The sequence below is a fragment of the Triturus cristatus genome, chromosome 4_1 (assembly GCF_964204655.1).
Source record: "Triturus cristatus chromosome 4_1, aTriCri1.1, whole genome shotgun sequence".
Taxonomy (NCBI): domain Eukaryota; kingdom Metazoa; phylum Chordata; class Amphibia; order Caudata; family Salamandridae; genus Triturus; species Triturus cristatus.
In genome coordinates, this window is record NC_140585.1 from 703,493,304 (window position 1) to 703,516,835 (window position 23,532).

The window sequence follows — 23,532 nt, forward strand, 5'->3', positions numbered from 1 at the left end:
CACCAATTGTAACTGTACTAGGGGGAACAGGTGCCTTAGGGGCATTGGTGGTGGTTGGAGTATTTTCTTTAGCCTTAGTGCAGTCACTAGTCCAGTGAGTTTTCTGCTTACAGATTTTGCACCAGGGCTTCTTTTGGCCTTTTCCCTTTCCTGACTGGGAATCACCCCCTGAAGAAGATTTCTGGGGCCCTTGTGAAGACTTCTGGTCTTTACCGTTCTCCCCACCCTTATCGGAGTTTTTAGAAACTTGCTTCTTAGGGTCACCACCTTGGTTCTGTACTTTCTGCCTCACCCTGGTTCTGACCCATTTGTCTGCCTTCTTTCCCAATTCTTGGAGAGAGGTCAGGTCAGAGTCTACCAGGTACTGGTGCAACAGCTGATTTTGAGTTATTAAGAATCTGCTCCCTCATTATCAGATTATACAATCCTTTGAAGTCACACATTTTACTGCCCAATAACCAACCTTCCAGAGCCTTAGCAGCACAGTCAACCCCGTCCTGATTCTGTGCCTTTTGGGTATCTCTGAACTTCAACCTGTATTGTTCAGTGGTTAGGCCAAACCCATCTATCAGAGCACTTATCAAGACTTTGTAATCATCAGCATCCTCTTCTCTTACAGTAAGGAGCTTGTCTCTACCTTTGTCTGCGAAGGAGAGCCATAAGATTGCTGCCCACTGACCTTGAGGGTCCTTCTGTACTTTACAGGCCCTCTCCAAGGCAGTTATCCATTTGTGGATGTCATCCACACTCTGGTAGGGAGGGACAATCTTACTTAGGTTTCTATGGTCATAAGACCTCTCCCTATCTCTAGGGAAATTGCTGCCACCAAGGGACTCTAGTCCCTCCTTTTTAGTAGCTCTGTAGAGCTCCAGGGCTTCCCTATCTAAGGCCATCTGCTGCTTTCTGAGGTTGAACTCGTCTTCCTCATACTTCAGCAGCCTCTCTCTCCTCTCCTGGGAGGTTTCCCTCCCTCTATGAGAAGAAATCGAGGTTCCAATAGAGGAGTTAGACTGAATAGATCCCCTTGACAGAGATCTATCCATTCTAGCCCTGTGTTCAGGCCTACCAGGAGGAATGAAGGAAGGAGCATTATTGTCCTCATCCTGATGGTCTGTGTCCACCAGAGTCTGGTCATTGTCACCAGTCTGGTCAGCATCAGAGTTAGGATCAGGGGAGTTTCCACCTCTGGACCCAGTCTCAAGTGCTGCCCCACCCACACTGTTTCCATCTACAGGCCCACTAGGACTTGTAATGTCATCCAGTTTCAGTATCTCTATAAGATGCTGTGTGGATGGACTTTTGCCTGTCTTCAGCTTTCTAATGGTGCATAAGGCCCTAAGTCTAGCAAAGGAGAGATCCTCATACTTGTAGGGAAGGAGCTCACTGGTTCCTGGTAGGGAATCAGAGGTTCCTGGTTGGTTAGACATTACTAATGTGGTGTGGTGTATTGTACTACCTACACTAGTGTGGCCTACTAAACTCTCTTGAGTTGTAGAAAGGGTGTGCTATCCCTTGACACACAACTCTAAGTTCAGTAGAACTTACTTTAGCTAAACTTGATATTATATGTACCTTAGGTACCTTTAGTGGTTTTCAGTTGATCAATTCAATTGAGATTATCTGGTAAAACAATAGCAAGCTGGAATCCCACACGCTGCACACCAATGTGAGAAGGTGGCCTGATATATGCTGTCCACTAGTTTTAGTGGGCACCTTGTATCAGTCCAAACAACCCCTTATGGCGATAGGTTAAAGACAACCTTATGTGAAAGCTATCCTAGTGGTAGCTATGGAGAGCAGCCTTCAGGCTAAGTCTTGAAGGAATGTAAGGCAGCTTGTTTTACCAGTCTATAATCTCTTGAATGATCAAATGAAAAGACAACCACACCAGGTGTAAATTCAAACTATATGTATTTAAGAAATCACACCCATCTAGTCTCTTTATGAGACTGGAGTTCGAAGTACTTCAGTTACAAGTGTTTAAGCATCAGTAAAAGCACAAATACATGTTTGGGCCCTAGGGGCGTAACAAACCATATACTAAAATAGTGGTATAAGAACCAGGACTGAGATAGGCAAGGTGCCCATCACCTCTAGAATCGCTGGGACCCCAAAGAACCATCCAAGGTAGGGACGTCGGAGACCCACGGGAGCCATATGCAGTGTGGAAACACAACCGCGGGTTCCTATTACTTTCTAAGGGGAATGTCGCGGTTGGAATTTTGAAGATTAGGGACACTTCAAATCGAACTAGGACCAAACCCTTTTGGACTTAGACAGTTCTAGGGCTAGCACCCTCGAGAGTACCGGAGAACTTGAGTTACCTCACCCAGGGAAGCCAGGTGCATAGGTGCCTTTTGGCGTCGGGTTGCGTCATCTATTCCAATGGAAGCCTGCAAAGAACTGCTGTTGCCGAGAAGAGGAGAAGTGTCCGGAGAGATCCAAGCCTGGATCTAGGATGTAAGGAACCTGAAAGCAGAGGGGACAGAGTCTGGGTCAGTTGCCAGTGACCTAGGGCAGGATGGACCAATGCCCACAGATGTTGGGTGCTTCAGGTGAGTTGTCGAAGGTCTTGACTCTTCAGCCACGAGGTCCAGGAGGCATCGACGAAGTCCACGAGCCGGATTCGAGCTGTCCCACGAAGTCTGTCGAGTGCTGCGGTGTCGGCGACCAGGAAAGACCCAACAAGCCTTGGCAACGGCAAGTCCCAGGAAATCAGAGAAAGGACTGCGGTGCAGACCAGCAAGGTCTGATGGACTCACCCAGCGAGGGTAAGTAAGCACAAGTCCGGAGCAACCAGAAAAGCACAAGTAGAAGTGGAGTTGCCTTCATGGGGACATGCTAGCCAACGGGCTAGTGATCGCAAAGGAGCCTCGAGCGGTCGCACTTGGAGCTGGCCCACGGGTCACTCGTGGAGTGGAGGCCAACAATCTTCGGTGCAGGAGGTGCTCAAGGCTGGGGCTACTCGGAGCCCAAAGCACAACTTCGAGGATGATCAGGAAGGTGTTGTTGCTGCAAACGTTCACGGTGTCCAGGGGTCATGGTTCCACGTTACCCACGATAGCCACAGGCCTCAGCTCTGCTGTGGACTCAGGGTAGCCTCGGGGAAGTCTGGAAATCCACCTCTGGGGATGCAGAGACTTCGGCGTCCGGCGGGTGCTTCAGTAATGCAGACCGGTCAGTTGCTTCTTTGGTGCCTGCCAAGCAGGGGAGTCACTCCTTGACCCCAAGGGAGATTTCTTCTGTCTTGAAGTCGTGATAGAAAGTCGAAGGTCCAGGAAATATGTTTCAGAGGTTCGTCCAGGGTAATCTGAAGTCCTAGGGACTGGGTTCCTATACTTATACTAAGTTTAGGGGATGGACTACCTCTAAGGCTCCTCCTATGGGTGGGCCTGGGGTGGGGGTGGTTACACCCCTTCCCCTTTGTCCAGTTTCGTGCCAGAGCAGGGGCTGAGTGCCCCTGCAACCAGTTTGAACCGGGCTATGCACAGGGACACCTTGTGTGCCCCAGGCAGTGTCTCAAAAGCATTCTGTGAATGCACCCACCCTGCCCCAATACACATCAGCCTGTCTGGGGAGGTGGTCACACCTCCCTGTAACAGGAAACCTATTGTCCAGGCCTCCCCTGCCGGAGTTTCCTCCAGCAGCAGGAGGCCAGACCCGTGTCTGTGGCAGTGGCATCCATTTTGTGATGCCAGGGCTTTGAAAGGTTTTAACCGGGTTAAGCCAGTATGAACATGTCTCTCTAGAAGGGTGGAATGCTACCCCCGCCGCCAGAACTGGCAGGGTGGTAATATTCCAAAGCGTTTGACACCAAGCACGACATGTTTTGATGCAGCCATTCCAAAGTTGGCATTTACCGCGAGGTTATAATGCACTTAAGAGTATATGGTATGGCTGTATCACAGAACGGCCATAAGGAAGTATTTCCGAATGCTGCAGAGGGGCTCAGCTCATGCTTGGGCACCCTCTCACATGAAACCAAGCACTCTGCCTTCAGGATTGTCAAGGCATGCCATAGGAGTGGCTTATAGGTTTATATGTGTCTGTATAAGGTAGTGATATAGGTAGCCTATACCACAGTAAGGGGTGCAAGCACACCCTTACCCAGGTTGCAGTAGCAGACCTGTGGTGTCATTTTGGAGTGCTTCCCAGGGGTGGCATAATACACGCTGCAGCCCCTGGTAGGCCTCTGAGGTACCTATGCCCTAGGTACATAGTATACCATATACTAGGGGCTTATAAGGCACTCCAGAATCCAATTAGATATGTACCTAATGTACATGGAAACCATTTTAGAGAGGAATGAGCTAGGCTGTGGTCCCGATTAGCAGGGCCACAGCCAGACTGATGTCGAAAAACAGTGAAACACCAGCAAAAAGTGAGGGTACCCATGTGAAGCAGATCGTACTCTCCTACACACGCCCTCTATGCGGGAGCCCCGGCCAAGCTCATCAAACGACTGCAACGCATTCAAAACGCCTCTGCACGCCTCATCCTCGACGTACCAGGCCACAGCCACATCACCCCCACCTGAGAAGCCTGCACTGGCTCCCCGTCGACAGGAGAATCTCCTTCAAACTCCTCATCTACGCACACAAGGCACTGCACAAGACCAGCTCAGCCTACCTCAACAGACGACTCCTCTTCTGCGTCCCTAACTGCCAGCTCCGCTCCGCCGACCTCACTCTCGCCACCGTCGCGCGCATCCGAAGAACAACCACCGGCGGCAGATCCTTCTCCCACCTCGCCGCCAAGACCTGGAACACCCTCCCACTCAGCCTACGACAGACCCTAGACCTGCTGACCTTCAGGAGGCTACTCAAGAACTGGCTGTTCGACCAGTAGCAGCACCCCCACCTTTTTTTTTCCCCAGCGCCTTGAGACCCTCGCGGGTAAGTAGTGCGCTCTACAAATTCCATGATTGATTGATGTGGGACAGAGGAAACCTCGACTGAGACGTCGGAGGTCGGGCGGGCCTGCCCTAGCCCCAGGGATCTACTCAAGCCTTAGAGGAGGTGGTGGGGACAGGGTCCAAGCGAAGCCAGAGTCCGCCCTGGGAATGGAAGGCGGCCAGGGCCATCTGGATACAGTAAACTATTGTATGGCCTGATAAAAGACAGCGACACATAGATCCCTAAAGCCAGATCTCCACTGGTCTCTAAGGCGGAAAGCCGGAGAGACCCAGCACGAGGGAAGCCAGTGCGGCAAGGCTAAGGCTCACAGAGAGGACACACGTGGTGAGGCTCGCCGAGGAACCGCCTGACTGAACTCACCTGGAGTCAGGCATATTAAAAAGGTACTGGAGATGGTCTGAGACCTGCTCAACGCACACCGGGGGATCTACCAAAATGGCGTCCAGCCATGCCAGGAAGGAGGCTAACATTAAAGACCTCCTACAGAAACAAGGGGGCAAAAGACCCAATGGGCAAGCTGCGGATTTGTCACCATCTCAAAGTCAGGAAGGGGATCTAGGCCAGTCTGACGAGGAGAAAGAGGAGCCGATTATGCAGCGCTTCATGGAACAGCTGTTTACCACGAAACGGGACGACTTTGTGGGGTTGCGACAAGAGGTCTCCACAGATTGTAAACAGGTCAGAATGGACATTAGCGAGCTGGGGGACCACGTGGATTCCTTGGAAAAGGCAGGCAACGGTAGGGAGGAAGAACTCAACTCGCACGCACAGGAGCTGATGAACCTAAGAGACTGTAAAGAAGAATTATGCCTGAGACTTGAAGACTTGGAAAATAGGTCACGCACCGGCGCTCTAATGTTCCCATTAAAGGAGTACCCCTTTGCGCAGATGCAGGGAAATTGGAGGATTTTGTGTTCCGGCTTTTCTGATGCGTTGCCCCGGCACTAGAGGGCCAGGAGATCATTTAGGATTGCACGCACAGGGCAGGCCGCCTTATATATATCCAGTTCAAAGGCCTACAAGTAGGCATCTACCAGGACCTCTCCCTAGAAACGCTCCAACGCCGCAGGACTCTGCCCCCTGTCACCACATTCCTGCGCGATCACAAGATTTGCTACAGATGGGGCCATCCCTATACACTACTCCTCATATGGAATAAAGATACACAGGCAGTGAGGTCCCTGCAGGAGACGCTGACAGCCCTGGGGGTTGACTTTGTGGCCGGTGGCTCGGAGGACCAACACCCGGGCAATGAGGGAGCTGAGCAAACATTAAAGTCGAGAAGAGGGCACCGCACTGGAAAAGACTCGCGTACATGATCCTCAGAAAAGGAGAGTCAGAAGGAACTAAAGGCACTCATTAGCTGCAGGCCAGGAACGGCGGAGGAGACCAAGCAACAGAATGAGGGTGCCCTAAGCACATCTGCCAGACCGTTGCGACCTGCTGGCTGCCGGCGGATCCGGGACACACCCACTGTATGAAAAGATGGTGCTGCAATGTCACCCAACTAGACGGACACATGTGCCATGGTGCTACAGGTGCCCAAGTATGAGCAGTCTCTTTGTCGTTGACACTTTCTAAGCTCACCTCCCGTACAGATTTCTTGCTTTTCTTCTCTCACTTGCGCCTCTTTGACGCAACACCCCCCAGCTAGAACTGAGAATTTGTGGACAACTCATGGCTGCGTACGCTGCAAGAGGCTTATGGAACTGGGTATGACCCTGAACGGGGATTTCTGGATACACATTATGCAGGGCCTTCTCATAAGTCCCGGACGGTATATTTAAGGGTGGGACAAGGCAAGGAAGGGACTTCCTGCCAAAGAGGGACCAACATAGCTAGAGGTAGGGCCCTCTCAATGTCTACGCACCACGAGGGGAGGGATAGCTACTTTATTGGAACGAGGCTGGGAGTCCCTTAACTGGAAAGATCCGGGTAGCCCCCGCAACCAGGAGGACACCATGCGGAAAGGGCTGCTGGTTGTCGGGAGGGAAGGGAACCCCGGCTTGACGTACACACACCCACAATATCCCAATGGTACCCCTTAGCATTTTAATATTGAGCCTCAACGTCCGGGGCCTTAACACACCAGCAAAACGGTGGGCATTCCTGACACACCTCAAGGAAATCCGATGCGATATAAGCTTTCTGCAAGAAACTCCCTTAAAACGCACAGACTGGACACGCCTTCAGTCTCGCTGGTTTGATCGCCAATTCTTTTCATCTATGTCAGGGAAGAAAGCAGGTGTAGCTGTTCTATTTGCGACACACTTCTCCGGAAAGAAACTAGATGTGCAGACAGAAATACCAGGGAGGTTGCTGGCACTACGGGTGGTCGTGTGAGGTCACAATTATACAATGGCAACGGTATATGGGCCAAATGAAGGACAAGAGGCGTTTCTTCGGGATGCATTAAGCTTGGTCCTGGAAAACTCAGGTGGGAAATCTTATAGTGGGGGGAGACTACAATATAGTACAGGACCCTGCCCTCGACAGAACCACACAGAGGACGGGTCACCCTGGGGCACTATCAGCATCGATGCAACAGTGGCTGGTGGGGGTGGGACTTGTAGATGCCTGGCGACAGCACAATCTTACGGCTTGTGACTACACCTTTTTGTCAGCGGCACACTATTACGCTCGCCTAGACTTCTCCTTAACTACACCACAAATTACTCTAGGGATACTAGACACTACCATAGGCACTGCATCGCTTTCAGACCATTCATCTATTAGCCTCTCTTGCCAGTTAGAGGGTGACTTTCAGAGACATAGGGTGTGGAGACTTAACCATCAATTGCTTACGTATAAAGCCAACATTAAAGAAGTCCAAGAGGCCATATAAACCTTTTTGGACACCAACGATGATGGTCACACAAATGTACACCTACTGTGAGACACACTGAAGGCGGTCATTCGGGAACAATTTCTTTCAATAGCAGCCAAACTGACCCGGGACAGGAAGGAGAAAAGGGGCCAACTGGAGTTTCAGGCCAAAGAACAGGAGATGGTGCACCGCCAGACGGGTGCTGTCCAGACCCGCCGCCAACTTACAAATGCCCGCAAGCAACTATAAGCGCTGGACCTCGATAGGGTTAAATACTCCCTTCTGCGCTTTTATGATGGGGGAATAAGGTCGGGAAGCTACTGGTGTGCCAGGTAGGCTCCCAAATAATTAAACGCCAAATAGTAGAGATTGAAACCCCCCACGGTAATACAGTGCAAGAAGATTATCTAGTAGCTCTTGAATTCGAAAACTTCTATACAGCTCTCTATACGGCAGATTCCCTAGATGAGGAAGCAGCTGCGGCATACGTAGCTCAGGCACAGGTCGCCTCTGTCCTGACTGTGGACGCAGAAAAGTTAGATGCATACATCACGCCAGATGAGGTATTGAGAGCGATTCAGGGCTGTGCGTCGGGCAAGGCCCTGGGGAAGGATGGGTTTTCCTCAGAGTTCAACAAGACCTCCGCGCCAAGCTTGGTCCCACTACTTACACAACTCTTCCATTCTTTCAGCAAAGAAGGAACTATACCTCCCTCCATGCGCATGGCCACAGTGGTGGTCCTGCCAAACCCGGGCAAGAAACAGAAGAAGTGTGCTTCATACCGCTCCATTTCTTTGCTGAACGTAGACCTAAAAACCTTCATTAGCATACTAGCGGCTCACCTAGCACAACACATGCAAGGGCTGGTGGATCCTGGCCAGTCCGGATTCATCCCGAAAGAGGTTGCAGCGACGGCACCAGGCTCTTGCTTCACCTTATCGACAAGACCCAGCGCTCCCAGAAGCAGACCTTGCTCCTGTCAGTTGATGCCGAGAAGGCTTTTGACCAGGTCCAGTGGCCATATCTGTGCCTGGCCTTGGTGAGTTTCGGCTTGTTGCCGCGGTTTTTACAGTGGGTCAATAGCACATATAAAGCACCGAAGGCAAGGATTAGTGTAAAAGGGGTCAAGTCCAAACCTTTAAAATCTGGAGAGGCACCCGATAGGTGTGTCCCTTATTACCCCTACTATTCGCTCTGTACATGGAGCCTTTCGCGGAGCGTGTCCAACAACACGCCGCAATCACTGGGATCTACATGGGGACAGGGAACACAAGATTTCTCTTTATGCTGAGGACGTGGTGCTCTTTCTTACTCAACCACTTACCTCTATACCTCCACTCATGCAGGAATTCACAGAGTTTGGTCGGGTCTCGGGCTTTAAGATTAAGATTCAAAAGACACAAGCTCTTAGCCTAACCATTTCCAACACTGACCTAGGGCGGCTAAAAACTGACTTTACCTTTGGGTGGGCTAAGTCGGGCATCCCCTATTTGGGTCTCCAAATATTCTCCACGCTTGACCGTACGACACGCGAGAACTACGTCACCCTACTGTCCAACACTAAGGCAGAACTCCAACGTTGGAGTCAACTCACGCTGGTCATGGCTAGGTAGGCTGGCTGCCGTAAAAAAAGGCTATTCATCCCCACATACTGTATGTAATGTAGACTCTCCCGCTGTAGGCCCCCTCAGATACTAGCCAAACTACAGCACCTACTGGCTGACCACATTTTGGGTGGGAAAAAGGCTGGTATGGCACGCCATCAAACATACTTGAAGGAGGTGGATGGTGGGCTGCGGGTCCCACACCTACTGCAGTACTATCAAGCAGCCCAACTGTGGTACATGATAGAATGGTACAGGCAAATGTCCGAAAAACATTGCTGCTTTAATGATCGGGCAATATCGGGTATACATATGAGGAAGGTACTATGGCTTCACAGGCGACACCGTCCAGTGGGGGACTACATTTCCCCGGCGTTGAGGGCCACGATGACTGAATGGGATAAGGTTCAGGTGGCTCAGGGTCTATCTACTCCTAAGTCCCCTTTGACTTATTTCATTGGTCACCCAGAATTCCCACCAGCTCGCTCTGGACAGGGTTACCTTACATGGTAAGAAGCCATTTGCAAAAGGGTGGGCGATCTCTTTGATGAGAAGGGGATAATTGACTTCCCCCAGCTGTCTTGGAGCTACGGCCTACCTAAAACAACGTATTGGCAGTACCTGGCCATAAGGCAGTGGGTCACACAACCGCATATTAGCGTACACGCAGGTCGCCCCTTAATAAAATTTGAAAAATGGTTAATAACTAGACTTTCAGGCAAACGCTTACTGTCAGATATATATGCATTTTTAATTACACCCACACAGCGAAGTAAGACACCAGCGCAGCGTAGATGGGAAACAGAATGTGTGCAGGAATTTTCTCCAAAAGAATGGCAGGACATCGTTCACAGAGCTAGAGCCTCCTCCTGCAGTACAGCAGGTAAGGAGATGTTCCTCAAAATAGCGCACTACTGGTACTATACTTCAGACAGGGTGGCGCGCCAGGGGGAGACGCTCAATGTTGGAGCCGCTGTGGCCAAGTAGGCTCTTTGACCCATCTACTGTGGCAATGCCCCAAGATACAGCCCTCTCGGACTCCACAATACCTGAAATAAGTACTACCTACGACACCGACCTGCCACGATTCCCAAGTTACATACTACTTTGCCTTCCCAACACTTTAACATACTCCTTTGGATCATGCCAGGGAAGAGCTATTACGCAGGCTCTGGGGGCAGCCAAGCAGGTGATATTGGCTAAGGAGGGTAAGGAGGCTGTCACAACCAGGTTGGATTGGCTACATAAGCTATGGGAGATAGTAGGAATGGAAGATAGTAGGAATGGAAAAGATAACAGCTAGCATATCACGTAGACTCCCCCGCTTTGATAAAACCTGGAGATCCACATTGAAGTTCTCATCTACTGAATTTAATGAACTTACATGTCCCATGTACCTACGGGTGCTCAGACTAACTAGGGATTTCTTCCAGGACCCGAAGACAGCCTCACACCGGGAACTAAAGATATAAGATGATATATGCTAGTAACACACGATAATAGCCAGCGCTGTGTTTCTAATTTCCCGCTCTCTCTCCTCTTCCTTTTCTTTCTAGTCATAATTTCCTTTCTCCCCTCATCTACTTTATGTTTCCCCACCGGCCTGTTGGATGTAGGTGGTGGTTTTTGTTTTGAAAACACAATAAAAAGATGTAAACCATGATATTTTTATGTTAAACATATTCTTATAGTAAAAGAAAGCCCTGAAAGCTAATTTCCCTGCAGCAGGGATGGCTGCATGGAGATCCAATATTAAAATGAAACAATGTTTAAAAAAATAAAATAAAAAGAGGTTATATTATGCATAGGCCACAGCTACAAAATTATTTCTTGGACTTGCTAAAATATTTATTACAAGCCCAAATATTTGGTAATGTCAGATATGTAATGAATATTTTAGAATAATTACTTTTAGAAAGTTGCCTGCTCAAAGTCAAAGTCTCAAGACGCACATTTGAATGAGCTTCCCACTGGAGCTGAATTGCCACTCTGATAAGGTGTGAACTTGCTCCCAGAGATGAGACAGAGGCCTCGAGTTTGGGGAGGTGTTCTGTTCCTCTGGAAGGCTTTGATTTTGGGCTGTGCTCGGGAACTTCTTTACCTTCAAAGAGGCCTACCCTGTCACAGGCATATGTAGCTAATACCTGGGCCTGCCCCCTTCACATTCAGGCAACAGGGCCAGTGAGAGGAGTTGCCCCACCGACTGGTTTAGAGTGGCCTCAGGGGAAGGTTTGCTCATTTCCCTAGCCACACCTAGGCACAGGTGCTCTGCACAAGAGACAAACGATTCTGCTATACTGGCATTAAGCAGAGAGAGGCAGTGAGGGACTGTTTGTAGTATGGCATACAGGACGTACTGTAAAAGTAGGTATGATCATCCCTGGAAACTTTTACCCCATTGGTAAGGGAGTGGTTAGAAGTTTAACCCATACACAGGCTGGCACTGGGCATAAATGTGGCATCACCAGCACCCCATACAAAACATTTTCTGGACCAACTGAAGAAAAACAAAGTACTTGACCTGTTGTCTGTGACCTGAGAAGAGCCCTTAAGTTTGGACCTCCTCTCCCACAAATAAGTTGACTCTAAGGGTGATCAATAGAACCTCCAGTTTTACCTACAGGGACAAAATAATCTTCCAGAGGCACGTTTCCTCCATTACCAGCTGACCAACTGGACCTACCCTGGACCCAGCTGCTGGCCTCTGATGCAGTGAGCCTTGACCCTCAAGTGCTGTCTCCAAGGCGGTGGACTCTTCGCTGGTGTCAAAGTGTATTCCTCCTAACAAATGTTGCCAACTTTCTGCTCTGAGAACTGGTGGAGGATCATATCCAACCTGCCAAGTAGATTCGCTGAAGGTGCACTGCTGCTGGGTCAAAATTTCAGGTTGCTCTCACTACGTATACGTAGAAGGTATGCAGCCTTGTGGTGCATCGTTCGGCTGCAGCCTGCAGTATTGCTCCACTGGAAGAATCTGAGCTCAAAAAAAGTGATTGTCAGAAGGTGGAAAACATTATCGCACACAGGTGCAAAAGGTTTCTGGGCCAAAGATGGGCCTTTTCTCCCACTCGTTTTCCCGCCAAAAGTAAATAGGCTTAACCAAGACCTCATCCAACGGCTTTCTGACAGAGGGCTCTCTTTGTCCACAGCCTACTGCTTTGACCCACTGAGGATTCTGAACCTCCATTCCAGAGGCCGAAGGTAAAATTTCTGACTGGATTGAACCTGGTTTCTATATCCGAACTACTCTTCAGTGTAGTCAGCCATCACTTGCTCTTGGTATCACTCAAGCGCAACCAGATGACCGCTTAATGCTTTTTGGTACTATTCTGAACCTTAAACTTAAAAAAATTCATAGCTCCGAATCCTATTATTCCGTTTTTGTCCTTTTGGAGTCATTTGATTTATTAAACATTAATTTGGTTTTCTAAATTGGTTTGGAGTTTTCTCGTGTTGTGAATTTACTTTATTACAGCTTGAGTACTGTATAAATACTTTACACAGACACATTTGGTGATTTTAGTGGTTCACCCTGACAAGGACTGTGGCTATTGATTGAGAGGTATCCTTCTCCGCCTCAATAAAAACTTACAAATTCTTACAGCAACCTTCCAAAAAGCCACACATGAGCGTCTGTCTCGCTTTAGGAACCCTTCGACTCACTGGACAAAATAGCATGGGTTTTTCCCCAATGGATTTCTAATACCACACTCTAGCCACAAGGAATGCTCTTTTGCAGCATTCTGCTTCACAGATTTTAGCTGCTGACATCTTGATGGCTCTTCATGAACCATTCAGACTGCTGCTTCCTCCTCTGAAGAAACAGGTGTAATTAACAGCCTAGACCTCCAGTGCAACCCATGGTAGTTGCATTATTTGTAGGGGTCTTCCTACAGAGGCACTCCCATGGTCCTCAAGGCAGATCACTCTGTACAGTACACCCCAAGGCCTTAAGCCACTTGCAGGGTCCCTGTGTATTCAGGAGTGTCGTTCACCCACTAAGGGCACCCATGAGGACCAGTCTACAGTTGTCCTTCGTTCAGGGTTCCAAGGCAGTCCACCCATTATGGGCTCCAAGAGACTGGTAGGGAACACGTTGTGCTCACTTTGGACAGACTTTTCAGAAGTACAAGTCAAGAGAGGGTCTTCTTACCATAGAATGGGGTTTACCCACCAAGTGGTTCAATTCTTCTTCTTTTGCTCCTTTTCTTCCCAAATTATCTTTTATTTCCATGGGGTTTAAAATGGAAGTGGAGAGTTATACAAGGAGAAAGTTCCTTCCAAAACCTGCAATACCACATCATCCCATCACCCTTAACTAGCACATTCAGGATCAGCCCACTAGCTGTCCAAACAAAAAAGGATGGCATAAAGTGCAAAAGATGACAGATAAATAAACCTGCATTGAAAATACAATAGATGTTGCATTGAAGACTGAATCCATGAAAACAAAATGTTTTCATGCCAACATCTGTATGTGTTAGCCTTTTAAGTCCAGACATTTTAGCTTTTCTAGTAATAATGGTGGTAGTGTTACTGCTGGTAGTTGTGAAAAAGGTGTTGGTGACGATAGTGTTCGTGGTAATGGTGGTGGCTGCAATGGTAACAGTGGCAATGATGATAATTATAGTGGAGGTAATTGTGGCGATGTAATGATGGTGGGGATAAAGGTGGTAGGAGCAATATGGTGGTTGTGGCAGAAACAGTGGTGGGGAAGTGCTGTTTTTGGCGATAGTAGTGATGCTGGGGGTAACTGTTGTAATCACAAAGGTAATTGTGGTCGTAATGATGGTGGTAGATGTAAAGATGTGGTTCTGATAATGGCGACTGTGGTAAGGGTTGTGGTAGTGGTAGTGGTAATAGTGGTGGTTATGATCTATAAAAACAGACCTGTGTGAAAATAAAAAAACAATGAGGTAATTACCTAAATGTCAGGGTTGCACAAACGCACTGCCAAAGACATTTAAAAAAGTTGATTTCTTTCAAAGAAATACAAGAGGATTGCCTATTGTATACAAGGCATTATGAGAAAGAATTTAATGTGCAATTTAAATGCATTTTTCATATGTTAAACAGTGCCTTATCCACTGCAATGCAAAGAAGTTGGAATGATAGACAAAGACAGCCAATAGTATGTGGTGAGAGGGCAATACTCACCAGGCTAGAGCCAAAGACACAGTATATTTTAAAGAATCTGCAACAATACTTCAGAAAAGAGCTATGCTGTCAGGCACCTAGAAAAAAAGAAAGACACAAAAACAAATTCAAAAAACGGGATGGTGAGTAAAGCGGGGAAGTAATTATACAGACTGGTAACATAAGGGACAACCCCCATTAGGGGTGACAACAAAGTGGTAACATGATGACACAGTAAGAATTGGCAGAGAAGGAAATTGTATACAGGAAGAGAGAATAATGGAATCAAAAGGGTGGCATGCAGGTGAATAGAGAAACGCATGAAGTGATGGCAAAAAAAACCCAGAAAAAAACGCTTGCGACAAGTCTGAATACAGACGAAGAATGATTGATGTTGGACAAAAGAGAAAAACTTTATGGTGAGATACATTAAATGCGGGACGAAGTACACTGAAGTATGTCAGGAAAATAGCAAGAGTGCCAAAGAAAATGGAGGAGATAATGCATTCTAATTTTAATGGGATACTTTGTGAGACAGAAAGAGAAATATAAGACACTGAAAGAAGTTTTGCAGAAATAGAGAGAAGATTCAAAATAAAGACATGATATTATGTTCTGTAAGTTTATATCCTCTAATAAGTTGATTTAACAAAAACAACGGTTCCTGTGGACAATCAACAATTAATACTTATTATGTAATAGCACAATCACAATAATCGAAGGCAAAGGGATGTCTGAAAGAGAAAATGCATACAACACGAATTTAGTATGTAATCATGTTGTTTAAATACTGAAATCACATTACTTTAAATCCAGTGCCTGGTGTCCCAAGTGATTGTGAAACCTATATTTAAAGGTTGTGACTGTTTGTGACATAAAAACGAGGTTTCAGCAAATTGTACTAAGATGATCATTAAATCAATACATGATAGGTACTCGCAGCCTACTAATACAATAATAGTGGCTGAAAAAATGGTCCGCTTCAAGTAGTCGACGACGTTTTGACCCAACTATCGATATGGGGTCTCATCAGGACCTCACAATGACGGGGCACCCGGGGATGACTGCAAGACCGTGTGGTGCACAACGTGTGGGAGTGAAAAGGAGAAAAGGGTACTCACAAAGGGCCCAGCCAGGCACCTATCGCGGGGAGGGGTACTGGCGGTCAGGAAGGCTCAAATGTAATGGCTTTAATAAATTTGATGGAACGATAAACTGTTTCCAGGGTAGATTCCCATGGTGAAATGGCTGAACTCTTAATTAGCCCTAAATAAAACGCTGGGATGACAATCCATCTTTAGGTAAAGTACCCAATGTGGGGAGGTTGCAGTAAGTTAAGCTGCCTAAGTCAGCTGCGTAAATGTATAAGTTGATGGTCAGCCTCTGTTTTGCATGACTCCGCCTCTCATGACTCCATGTCCTTATCACTGCCACACCTCGGCATAAAAATAAAACCTGCACTGTTATGCTGGAAATGGGGGAAAAAAATGACTCCTGGAACTCATAAATTTGGGGCCGAGGTGTAGCATACTCTTAGAAAAACTTAATATACTTTTATTGCAAAGATTAAAATGTTTTAAATCCAGATGGTAACGCTGTACATTTTTATTTGGAGTCTTTTGCCACCCGTGCATTATATGGGGTTGATGGATGGGCTTTGTACCTTTTTACCTGAAATAAAGAGTGGCATATTTGACTTTCAATCAAATAAGACATAAATCATGGCTAATCACCCATTAAGTTCCAGGTGCTGAAGGCCCTGCTGCGATGGGACGGTACAGTTAAACAGCCAGATCTTGAGTCATTCCCAGAATTCCAGTAGAGGATGATGCCCAGAGATGAAGGGGGAGGTCATTCCAGGACTTCGCAGAGAGGTAGAAGAAGGAGCATCATCCACTTTGCCTAGGCTGATGTGAGGGGTGTGACTGAGGGAGACACTGGCGGAGCGCAGGTGTCTACAGGATTGGTGGAAGTTGAGACATTGGTTAATGTATGCTGGTCCTTGATTGTGTAGGGTTTTATATAAGTGTGGAGCAGCATCTTAAATTGACATATCTTCTGAATGTGGAGCCAGCAGAGCTTCCTGAGGCAGGGGGTGGTGTGAGTCCGCTTTGGGAGGTTGAGGAAGAGTCTGGCTGCTGATTTATGCACGGTTGCAGTCTCTTCAGGAAGCGCGAGATGATTCCTACGTAGAGTGCGTTGCCGTAGTCCAGCCGGACGGTGACTAGAGCTGGGATGACAGTACATCCGGTGTTGGGATCGATTTGAAGATCTTATTGGGCATGCGAAGAGTGAGGAAGTAGGCAGAGGAGACTGTATTGACCTGGCTTTACATGGCAAGCTTGCTGTCCAAAATGATGCCAAGGCTGCAGTCAAGGTCTGTCAGAGTGGGTGAGGGACTTCGTTCGGAAGGCAAACAGGAGTCGTTCCATGGGGAGGTGTTGTTCCTGAAAATTACTTCTGTTTTCTCTGTGTTGAGTTTTAGGCAGTTGTCTTTCATCCAGTTGACGACACTCGTTATGCACTTGCGGAAGTTGACCATCATGGTGGAGGGGTCTTCTGATAGTGCAAGGATGAGTAGGGTGTCGGTGTAGGGTATGATTTTAAGTCCATGGGTTCTGACAATGTTGGCCAAGGGGGTAATGTAGGTGTTGAACAGTGTAGGGCTCAGGGGCAAGCCTTAAGGGACGCCGCAAATGATGCTCTCGAGTACCGAGGTGAAAGGTGGTAGGCCAATTCTTTGGCCTCTTCCAGTGAGGAAGGAGGTGTTCCATTCAAGGGTGTCTCCTTGGATTCCAATGTGGTGAAGCTTCTTGATAAGAGTGTGGTGGGGTATGGGTGTCAATTGTTGCCAAGAGCTCAAGGAGGATCAGGGCTGTCGTTTCTCTCCGGTCAAGGAGGGTTCTGATGTAGTCGGTGGCAGCTATCAGGGCGATTTCGGTGTTGTGGTTGGTGCGAGATTCGGATTGGGAGGTGTCCAGAAGATTGTTCTTCTCAAGGTGTTCCGCGAGTTGGCGGTTGATGGCCTTTAAAAAAACTTTGGCGGGAAAGGAGAGCAGAGAGACGGGACAGTAGTTCTCGAGTTCGCTGGAGTCGGCGGACGGTTTCTTGAGAAAGGATTTGACTCTTGTGTGCTTCCATTCTTTGGGGAAGGTGGCTGTGGTAAAGGATGAGTTGAAGATGACGGCGAGCTTGTTGCTGATCATCTTGCTTCCAAGGCTGAAGATGTGGTGGGGACAGGGGTTCCACTGAGTGGACGGAATACATGATGGCTGTGGTATTTTGTGTGTTGAGGTGGTATTTTGTGTGGTGAGTTGGTTCCATGTGGTGAGCAGGTGGTCAGGGTTTGCATCTGTGGGAGCAAGGAGGCTGAGGATATCAGCGGCACTGGGTTGGGGTTTGATGTTTTTGTAGATGGGGGAAATCTTGTTGTGGATGAAGTGTGCCAGAGTGTTGCAGAGTTCCTGGGAAAAGGTTATAAAGTTTTCGGTATCTGAGGGGTTGGAGGACTCTCTACATTGAGGTGTTCTTTGCTGTGGTTAGAAGTAGCTTAATTGCGGACGGCATGGGTGCTCCTTTTCGACTCCTTCAGGAGTTGATGGTATTGCTTGAGGGATGTCCTGACTGAGGCTCAGTCTGTGGGCTCCTTCCTGGTCCGCCAATTCCTTTCAAGCTGCTTGTGTTTTGTGGTTCTCCGTTCCATGGTGTCCCAACTGGCTTGTTTGGAGGATCTCTTGAGTTTGGTAGGCTTGACCGGGGTAACTGTTGGCGCAATCGCTGATCCAACGAGGTGTTGAGGTCGTCAGTCCACAGGCTTTCTGATACTTTGTTCCAGCTGCGGTGTGAGGTGCTGGGCGGCTTGGTGATGGTACCAGGGGGTTTCTGTGATGGTGATGTGGATGATGGCATGGTCTGGCCAGGTGACCTTGGTGACATAGTTGTACTAGACTCGGTTGCTAGCCGTGAAGATGGGGTTGATTTGTGTCCTTCGATTTGTGTGGGGTCAGTAACTAGTTGGGTGGTGCAGCTGTTGTTCAAGTTTTGGAGGAGGTTGGCGGTGTTGGTGTTGTGAAGGTCGAGGAGGTGAAAATTTAGGTCTCAGAGGAAGATGTAGTGTTTGGAGTCAATGGTGAGTGGGGCGATGAATTCTGGGATGAAGTCGCAAAAGCTGGGGTGAGGTCCTGGAGGTTTTGTAGTCAGTTGGGAGTTGGAAGTTGAGGTGTTCCATGATTGAGGTGGTGTTGTCTGTGGTGGTGGCGCAGTGGATGGTTTCTTTGTGGGTGGTGATTCCACCTCTGTATTTGTTGATGCTGTCTTGGTCTGCTATCTTGTAGTTGTCAGGCTTTGCTGAGGCTATGCCGGGCGCAGATGTGGTGTTGAGCCAGGTCTCAGTGAAGAAAATGACGTTGGGTGAGGGAGGAGATGGTGTCCAAAATCTCGGTGGATCATGTATTGACTAGGAGGCAGTGGAGTTGTTCTGAAGAGGTCATGGTTGGCGTGGTGGTTGTGGTCGTGCTTGCAGACGCTCCTGTGTTGCACGAGAAGAGACAGTGCCGGCAGGTAAAAGGTCCCATCACAGATCCAGGCGAGGTTCAGCCTCTGTTGTTGTGGCGGAGTCCGGCGCCAGGGCTCGTAGGCGGTGTATCTTCGAGTGGTAGGAGAGCCAGGGTTCCTGGCACGGTCTAGGCTCGGATGGGTGCAGGAGGACTTGCCTTGGGCATTCCTTCAGCACACTAGCGGTGCATCTGAGAGGCAACCTTCATTGAGTAGGTCATGGGAGGAGGAAAGGGCACTGGGTGGAGGTGGGCGGGATTAGCAAGAGGCGGGAAGTGGGAGGGAAAATACAGCAACAACAAAAATGCCAAAAAAAGCGAGCGGGTGATGGAATACAACAGGAGGAAAACAGGCAAGTCCCAGACACAGAACTGCACTAAACAGTAGTGGAACAAAGTAAGTGAGGACTCAACAAGGGGTTGGCCGATGAAGATGGTGGACGTGTGAAGCAATCGTTCCTCTCCCGACAGTCTTCTTATATCTACTAACAATCTCCTGGAAGCCGCCTGGGATGCAATCTTGATCCCGGCAGATAACAAGAGTACACAGCGCGCAAGGGTGTGCCGCAGCTGCAGTAGGCGGTCCATGGAGAGAACGATCGCAGAGGGAGCCCTGTAAGAAGACAGTGCATCTAGAGGCACCGTGCCCGATCGTGCTGGGCATCACGGGCTGCGACCGCAGCGGCACCCCCTGAGCCAGTAGACTGCAGCCTTGAATTGCACCAAAGAGCCAGAACCTTTGTCTGGGGTCCGTTTGATACGAAACAAAACTGACATACAACACCCGCCCATGCCTGGAGAGACGCAGCATTGCACGGCCTAGGGCCTGGCCCAATTCTGAACCCACCCCCCCCCCCCAAGCCCCTGGTGGTGACGGCAGACAACCCCACCCACCCAGCAGCTAAAGATTGCACGGCAGGTGAGGAAACGGAACACGGGGCGATTGCCCCGTGGGACAACTAGGTCCCCCCTTACACGAGGTGGCTGGGGCCTAGTGCTAAATCAGCCGCCGCCTAGAGAAGAGGCCTGAACAATAGGTGGTGTCCCAGAGGAGACCCCAGGAGGTGGCGAGGAGGTCCACCTCCTGACAATTTCTGCAGATGGCACCTCGGGAGCACACCTGCGGGAAGCGACAAGGAGGGCTGCCTGAAGAGAGGGACTTTGGTTTCATCCACTGTCATTGATTGGTTATTGCAGCCCTGGAGAATGACTGGGACCGGTGCTGCATGGAGATTCGGCAGGGGTCCAGGATAGAGCTCTGGCTGCATGGTAGGGATCCTATGTGCTCGGATCAGAGGTTACTCAGGCGTGGGCCTATACACGCATCGTGAACCGCTGAGGAGGAGGTGGCTTGAGACTGGAGGCGAGTGGCTGTGTGCCCCAGTGAACAGATCTGGTGTATTGGGGGCACTCACCACATCGCACTGTGAGGTGGATAAGAGTAGCTACTGAGCGAATTGCCGATATAGAGCCCGGTGGGTGGCCTGGTAGTGCCGGGATGATGGGCAGAACCAGGCAAAAAGACAGCGGCCCATCTGCAGAAACACTGGGGCAACACAGGAGGGGTTGGCCCCGGGACCTGGTCTAGAAGCTCCGACGCCTGCTCTGCAGCTCACACTGAATAAAATACTGTCTGCTATTGTGGATTCCAAGGAAACACTGCAGCACCAGCTTGGGAGTGGTGGTCACTTAACTGGGCCTTCTTAGGGTAGATCATCGCAAACTGGCTGATAAAGTTAAAAGCCAATTGCTTGATTATAGAGGAACAAATGCACATCTTGCGGGTGTGGATCTTAAGTACAGGAAATGAAGATGCAGGAGGACGCAACAGGCACAATAACAACCAGAATGCGGGGCTGCCAGAGGGAGTGGAGGGCAATGATAGAGTCACCCTCCTGGAGCAGTGGATGAAGACCCACATACATTTCTCCCTTTTTTGCACTTGAAAGGGCACACAGGGTTCTAGCGACGCCTCCAACACCGGGACGGCCACCGTGGCCAGTGGTAACCTAGTTGCTCCATTGTAGGGACCGTGACTCTTTGCTTTAGAGGGCGCGCACAGATGATCCCTTTCATATCGAGAAAACAGCAGTGATCATGTTCCCTGACTTCACTACTGCTGTTCGAGCTAAAAGGGCCTCCTTTACAGAAGTCAAGACAGGACTCCACAAATTTGGGCTGCGATATTCCTTTTTATTTCTAGCTAAATTGTGGGTGCCTCTCAATGGTTTCAGGGCTCGAAAAATCCACTCGACCGCTCGCATATGCGAGCTAACTTTAACGAGGGCGAGCTGTTTTTAGGTCCTACTCGCCCTTTCTGGCGAGTAGGAAGACAAACTACCTTTTGTCCTCTGTCTGTGAAAACGGAGTAAATGTGACAAGATAAGATTTAAAGGCATTTTTATTGCTCACAAAGTTAATGAGCAATAAAGATGCCTTTAAATCTTGTTATCTTGTCACATTTACTCCGCTTTCAGAGACGGAGGTCAAGTAGGTTGCAGTTAGGTCGAGGAGATTTTTCAAGGTACTAGTCCTGCAGGACTAGTACAATATTTTGGATTTTTCGAGCCCTGGGTGTGCTGCACATACTCCTGACTCCTTCCGATGCGTGGGAGTGGTTTGAGAGTACCAGATGAAGGGTACGAGAGACAAGATGGCAAGAAGTGGCCCGAGGAAGCACCGGTGTGCACGGAAAAGATGCAGGAAAATATTGAACAATACACAAGTCAGGAAGTCACTGAAGGAAGAGGCGGCTGAGGACATGGCAGCTGAGGTGTTGACTGCCACTGGGCTCACTTAAGAGGGCTCCATGGACTCGGAGGAAGATACCTGGTCTGATCACCGATCGGAGGAGTTCGCCCTGGATGTCACTTCCACTAGCAGACAGAGGCCGTATGATGCCCCAAACGGCAGAGGACCTGGTTTAACATTAAGAACCGTGATGGGTGAGCTGGTTCCATTTGGGGTGAAGTGCAGTGGACGGTGGTTTACATTGTGGCCACCATTGGGAGGTGTACAGGGGCGGCCTGTGGAAAAGGGCTCAAATTGCTAGATCGTTGAAGGTGAACAATCATGTACTGGCCTGTTGTGTGGAATCAACTCACTACTGTGGCCCGCTGGTTGCCGGCAGGGATGGGAATGACTTTTGCAGGTTTTCAGGAACGAGAACTGGGTGTCGGAGGATGTTTGTTAACTGCTTGGATTCCCCATGTCTGGAGCGAATGTAGGGGGCTGATGGGGGTGAATTGAGGTGGGAGTGGGGTCTCTTCACCGATTGTGTGACGCTTACACCCCAGTAACCAAGTCAACTTTGCCTGGATGGTGGTAGCATGGTAGACTAGAGATTCTCCATACCTATGTTTGGGCAGCTGGCTGTTCCCATTCCGCTCTGGGGTCAGGGAGGTAGGATCTGCTTGTTTGTGTCCTAGGTTCTAGGCTCTAGGTATTCTTTTGAGTTGAGACACTGCACGATGGCAAGGGGCCAAGGGAGGCCTACCCGTTAGAGGGATGTGGCATTTGGATGCGATGGCTTTACCTGTAGCGATCCGACTGTTGACGTGGTCTCTGGTATGGATCAGGGAGGGGGTCCCCTTGAGACATTACAGGTCAGAACAGATAAGGAAGGATGATATATGTTAGTAGAAGGAAGGCTACATGGTAAGATACTGACTATTGGTTCCGTGTATTCTCCAAACCAGGACCATCTGCTATTCTTTCCCATTTTGCCTCCCTCACAAATGGGTATGAGAGCTGACGGGAATCTACTCCTTAAGGGAGAGTTGAACTGCGTGACTGACACTGACTTGAACTGCTCTACTCTGTTTTTGCCAGGATTGGCTGGGAAGCTGGAAGATGCCTGGAGGGCACAGCACAGTTTAAAGAGGAAATGTGGTTTGGATAGCTGGACCCACTGCTTTGGGACCTTATTATGGGACGGGAGACCATCAAGTGGGCTATCCTGGAGGGGGGGTCTGCGAGTACTGAACTTTGAGTCCTATTTCTTGCAGCCCATCGGCAGTGGATCACTAGGAGGCTGGACAGGACCAATTTGGGGGGAGCTTGGTAACTGCAAAAAATGAGGGTGCATTGATAGCGTTGCTTATGCGGTGAGTGTCCAAGGGCAAGGAGGCGTGGGCCTGTTGCTATCTACTGCCCTTAGTTGATTAGGGCGGTGTGTTCGCTGTATGCTGTATTATCCCTTTTATGCTGCGTCCCTCTCACTGGTTGGATTGCCCCATGGTACCCCTCCTTCCGTTTTAACAGCAATACAAACTGCAACATGGACAGAGGTGGGAATGATCATAGTGGTGGACCTCTGTGAGGCTTCAGTGCTGGTATCCCTGGCTATCCTGATAGCCTGCCATGGCCTACCCAGGGAACAGTTCCTTCTATCAGTGTGATTTTGACGGTTGATTGCACTATGCTGCGCACAACTGTGAAAGGTCCCATTTGTGATGCTATAATTGATTATTTTTCCTTACAGGTGATGGCAGACG

General features: G+C 49.0%; 1 protein-coding gene across 1 annotated transcript in view; it reads right to left on the reverse strand.

Moving 5' to 3' along the window:
- SMIM30 (small integral membrane protein 30) overlaps positions 1-23,532 on the reverse strand; it is a 100,133-nt gene that overhangs the window by 71,278 nt on the left and 5,323 nt on the right. The window contains exon 2 of the mRNA XM_085653173.1: positions 14,505-14,581. The gene's annotated coding sequence lies outside the window, so the exon portion shown is untranslated. The remainder of the gene's footprint in view (positions 1-14,504; positions 14,582-23,532) is intronic.